Genomic DNA, 6,000 nt, shown 5'->3' with positions numbered 1-6,000 from the left:
TGCTGCACGCCAAACCAAAACAATGTTGAAAATCTGGGTTTTTTTTGTTTATTATTATGTTTTTATTTATTTAGCGCCAACAATTTACACAGCGCTTCTTACTATATATACATTCCCGGGGTATGACTAGAATTGGCAGACTAAGACAATGCGATACTTACAAATCATTACTAATTCCAAATTGTCACCATTGCCAGGCCACCACTGGAGCTGACTGGAGGTAAGTATTTCATGTGCAAGGCTGAACACATCTCCTTCACCGAAAATAACTCTGGGACGGGCAAGGGACAACACGAAAATGTAAAAGGGACTTCTTTATAATATGAAAATGATATAATATGGACTGAGGTGCATATGATTGCCAGAGTGCCCCTTCCAATACATTAATACTTACAGCAAGACCATGTGTTATTAAATTGAAGAAAAAAATATTTTGATGTTATATCCTTCTCTTGCTTAGTATTTTGGTCTATGAATGTACCCATATGGAATTGTCTTCAATAGCAGGCAAGTGTAAGCTTGCTCAATCATACTTAATTGTTGTCCTGAATTCAATCACATGTGAAAAACACAGATCAACAGAAATTATTTTACATATTTTGATTTCTTATTTAAGTTTTCTTTGATGCATGTATGCTGTGTTTGAAAAATTGTGGGGAATATCGGCAACATAAATTCAGTCCCATCTCCCCAATATATTAATGCATTTTTGTGCACCAAAACGACACTATTTTGTATATTGTTTTAGATATGGATGCTTTGACGTCTGACAGCCCTGCCTTGTATAGCTGCTTGCTGGTTAGAACACTGCACACATATCTTCTGTTTCCCAGTGTGCAAGCAGAGTATACTCACCATCAGCAAGCTCCAGTGGAGCAGGTGGTACTCTGCAATTCTTAGGTAAGCAACTTTAATTTGTTTGCTTTTTTCGAAATACTGTAACATGCATTCTTCATTGGTGAGGCTGTATGGGACATTAAAACGCCTCCACTCTTATGTGTATGCAACCATGGCTGTTTTCATTTATTACTTAATAAATGATGTTGTGCAAAAGATTAGCAGATATGTCTTTTGATGGCGGATTTGACTTCCAGCTGTTTTAAAATAAAGCATTCCTAAAGTGTGAAGCCCTTTCCCCAAGTAAAAACAGCTGGAATGTCTCCTCACTAACTGTTACCTTCTTATAATTCATACATTCTTACCCTAAAAACTGAGAAAAGTTAAGCAGACATGCATCAAATTATGGCACTGTTCCACCATTCTTATTTCCACAGTGTGGGTCTCTTCGATAATCTGTCAAAAACACCATACATGTTGGATGAACGCAGTATACGGATAACATATTGCTAAGGAAATGTGGCAGCAAGACTCAAACTAAAAATAGATTATATCTGTCACGCATTACATGCGAAAGGATTTCATTGAACGCAAGTTTGTTTTTTTATTATAGAGAAAATGAATGTAACAATAATTTATGAGCTGTCCGAATGCAAACAAACATGGTTTGCTGACTTCCCAGGCTCTTCATCATTGTAGCACTCAGATGTTTTTTTTTTATTCTGAATGTCTCTTTTGTAACAGATGATATCTGCTTTTGGCAGGCATGCATGTCGCTTACATTATTCTCTGTGTTACTACAATCGCAGTGTAGGAAAAGCGTGCTTATGACTGAAATGTGTGGGGCAGCTCCTCTCCTTGAATATAATACATCAAGGCAGTGTTTCAAAAACGTATCCAAGAGTACTCCCTATGGGCGAGGTATTTGTGCCAGCCTGAAACGCAAATAGTTTAACATAGGACTGCCTGGATGTCATCATTTTAGGTCATCAATTACATCGATTCATTTGTGCCTAGAATAGCTATGCTTTTAACTTGGCTTTTTTGCAGTTATATTTGACATGGCTGAGGGAGTTTAATTTAATACTTGAAATTTTAAGATTTTGTTGTAAGGCCAACAATGTCACGGATAATATTTTTTTAAATAAAATAATTTATGTATTTTAGTTTTCCCCTTGAAGGGTCCTATTTATCACTCACCTCAACTGTGTTACGCTAAAGCTTTGGTCAGAACACTGAGCTTTTAACCCCTTAATGACAAAGCCCAAAATGCATTGAAGTCCCTGACACCTTCTGGACTCACCTTTCATTATAGATTTTTTTTAAAAGGTTCCTCTATGATAGGCGTATACAGCCCGTGGAGCAGGACTGAATTTCCACAATAAAAAATAAACTTGTCCACAAATTAGAGGTTTGGCTAGTCGCATAAATGGACAACTATCTAAATCAACTAAACTCTTCTCAGGAACAGTGGGAAGCTGTCTACAGCCGTCCCTGTAATCCACTACAGTAGTCACTACAGCTTCTCCAATCCACCCCACAACAGTAACTTTTCTGCACTAAAATAAACTATTCATTAACTTGCAGTATAGCAGGATATAAATGAACATTAATCTCAGCCTCTGCTGAGCTACCTGTCACTGTCTTACACTCCAATTCTCATCAGTCTGTAAGTGCTGCTACTGACAAGTTAAAATGGCGTCCGCACACTTATATATCTAATGCTTGCCCCTTCCCCTTGTAAATGCTGATTAGCCAGAGTCAGCAAAAGTAAGGAAAAACTCCAACAGGTTGTTGGAACCATCAATCACAGCCATAACCATCAATTAGACTACCTCCCCCCCCCAGTTTTTGGCTACTTCTATCCTTTCAGTCATTACCCTCCCTCCCACTTTACCTCATCAAGAAGCGCCAAAACGACTTGTAATGGCGGCTACACATGGCAACAAATGGACGAATCATGATGAATTTTCAGCACCTTTGCAGTCCGTTTTTGTCAGTTTTGCCCTCGTTAAGAACACACAAAGCAGGCCATTTAAAGTTTGTACGAAAACAAATGCACAAGTCTACTTGGTACCCTGCTTCTTTTTCCTGACCCCGCTGCTATCTGTCGTGGTTCTGTCGTCCTTAAAGCCTCTAGAGAGCGGGTTGTTGCAAGGAAAGTTCATTGCTGCTTTGGTGATCCAGGCCTTGGCTCAACACCAACTGTGCATTTTACTTATTTTTTTAAAAGGATGAAAATGAAAAAAACACTGGTTGTGTATGTTTTCCCTATGACTGCATTACAGAGTTAAAGAGTAATAGTGGTTAAAAAGTAATTTCCTGGAAGTATTTCCCAGTGGTAAACTGAAAAACACTCATCAAGCCAACAGCCCCTACGTACATGTGGGAACATTATATCTTAGATCATAACGGAGGGGGGGGGCATGGTTCATAGATTTATGAAAATCTGTTAAAAGGCAATTACTCTGATCTTTAAACTGCTGTGACATCTCTGATTGGACTGGTAAAACCCAACGCATATAGAGCGTACATTTAGCCTAGAAAAATGTAATGAAAGGAAGATCAAGTCCAAATATCCTGGAAATCAACTGCTAAGATAAAGCCCAATCACTGCATCCATTTGTAACAAAGATTAATAGTAGCGGCTTGGCATGATCATAGCGGAAAACTATATATTAGAGGGGGGTTTTGCATTAAGATAATAAAGCACTGGCACGCCTTAAAGATAAGGCGGTCAAACAATGTATTATTAAAATCATGCCATAATTCCTTTATTAGGAAGAAGTCCAGTAATAAAAATATATGTTTCAAATTTTAAGCAGAAAAAATAGTAACAAAGAACATACCAGCCGATAAGACAGAGAACCTGCTTAACAGGTTTCGCACCAAAAGGCGCTTTTATTACCGGGCTATGGACTCTAATAAAGGAATTATTGCATGATTTTAATACATTGTTTGACCATCTCATCTTTAAGGAGTGCCAGCGCTTTATTATTATGTTGCTTAGCAGTATGAGTAGGTGCTCTACATTTTTAAGCTTGAGCCACCTTGGAGAGGCTACTGTATTACCCGTCATCTAGTTATTAATCAGCACATGGTTTTAACTGGCGTTTCATTTAATTTCCTTGGTTTTTTGCATTACACATGATTTTTTAAATTATGGATGAGTCTAAATATACCCTTTTCCAACAGAAAATATGTGATATTTAGGAATGAGAAAAAAAGAAAAACAAATGCATTTCGATAACAAACATATTTTTGGTTGAAGGGACACTTTATGTATAATCTATTAAATCATATAACAAATTGTTGTAAATTTTACTGCAGGTGCAAGATTTGCTAAATATTTTAATATATAGAATGCTCAAATGCATTACAGACATTTACAATCAGTGGCTTAACTACAGGGGGCGCAACTGCGACAGGGCCCATGCCACTAAGTGGCTCAGGGCGACCTCACCGATCCAGGTCAGAAGGACCCTTTCTAAACTTTTTTGAACTGGCACGGTGAGACAGGAACATATCAGGGTCACACGTTACATCACATGACCCTGTGCTGAAACCGAAGCTGCACAGACGGTGTGCAAGCAGCCAGAGAGAAAGCTTCTGGAGAGATGAAAGGTAAGCTGCGGTGGGCGGTGGAGTTGGTTTGTTTGTTATGTATGTATGTATGTATAGTTGTATGTGTGAACATGGGTATGTATTTGTGTGTGAGAGCATGGGTGTGTACTTGTGTGTATGTGTGAGCATGGATGTGTGAAAATGTATGTTGTATATTGGAGGGGAGCAAGGGGCAAAGAAGGCACAGACAAGTTGTTTGGGGGCAATTATGGCACATACAAGCTGAGGGCAATGATGGCACATACATGCTGCTTGGGACAAAGATGACACAGATAAGCTGAGGGCAAATATGGCACAGACAGGCTGTTTGGGGGTAAGGAAGGCACTGATAAGCTGCTTGGGGGCAAAGGCACTCAAGCTACATGGGACAAAGGTGGCAGTCACAATCTGTTTAAGCAAAGATTGGGGGGGCCCAGTGCAATCTTTGCACCAAGGCCCTGTGGTTTCTAGTTACACTGATTACAAAGCTCAAATATTAATTACTAATATTCTAAAATCTTCTAGTCAGTAATGTTGTCAACATGTGTGTTCTTAATACACATAGTAACTTCAGCATTCCAAAAAAGACATTAAAAAAATACAGAGATACTATTATGAAAAATAATGTAGTATTAATTAAGTTGGTTTGTCACTCCACCGGTGTGTATTTCAAGTAGAAATACTCAACTGACTAAAGTGTATGCTCAATTCAAGGAAACAGCTAACATGCAGATCTTTGCTAAAATCACACAAAAGTAAGGAAATTAACCACAAGGGCACAAATACAAAATACAATGAGTAACTTGTGAAATGCACGTTTTGTGCTCCTATGTCGTACTCACATCACATTGGATGCAGAATGCACACCTAAAATATTGTGTACCTGAAAATATCAAAGGAAAACATCTGATATATCAAATTGTAACTTGTCGAGTTCTTTCTGTGCCATTATGTTTGATTATGAGTTAGTGTTTTGTCATTTTAAATTGTCTTAAGTAATGTTAATGTCCCCTACTGTAACAACTCTACAGAATCTGCTGGTGTTATATAAATAAATGTAATCTAGATGATATTTGTCCATGTTGTTGCCACATCTGAAGCTCAAAACAACCAAAGTAAAACAGCTACTAGTATGAGTACTATGTTTGGTAAAATTTATTCTAATGTCTGTCAAACGTTGCTGGCCATATCCACCTAATATATCGGTTTGTCTTAGTCTGTCAATTCTCGTCTTGAATATATGTATTGTATTAAGCGCTGCGTACATTTTTGGCGCTATATAAAAAATAATAATAATAATAACTAATAACATTTAACCATTGATTTGTGTCAAATATGAGGATAAAGGTGAAATATGGCATTATATAAAAATCAATCTGCTCAGAAGTCACTATTACTGAAATGTGATAATCATAAATATATTTATGTAACTGCTAATTCAGTGGCTTATAAATTTGCGGTTATAAGGAAGCGGTGTTGTGACTTTTTTTATAAACTTGTGCATTCAGATTCTTACAATTTTGTCAATTCACGCAAATCTTCGAAAATGAGGCCAGCCCC

Source organism: Spea bombifrons, chromosome 5 (assembly GCF_027358695.1).
Source record: "Spea bombifrons isolate aSpeBom1 chromosome 5, aSpeBom1.2.pri, whole genome shotgun sequence".
Classification (NCBI taxonomy): Eukaryota; Metazoa; Chordata; class Amphibia; order Anura; family Pelobatidae; genus Spea; species Spea bombifrons.
The sequence above is the reverse complement of the archived record's forward strand: the minus strand, read 5'-3'. Positions refer to the sequence as shown.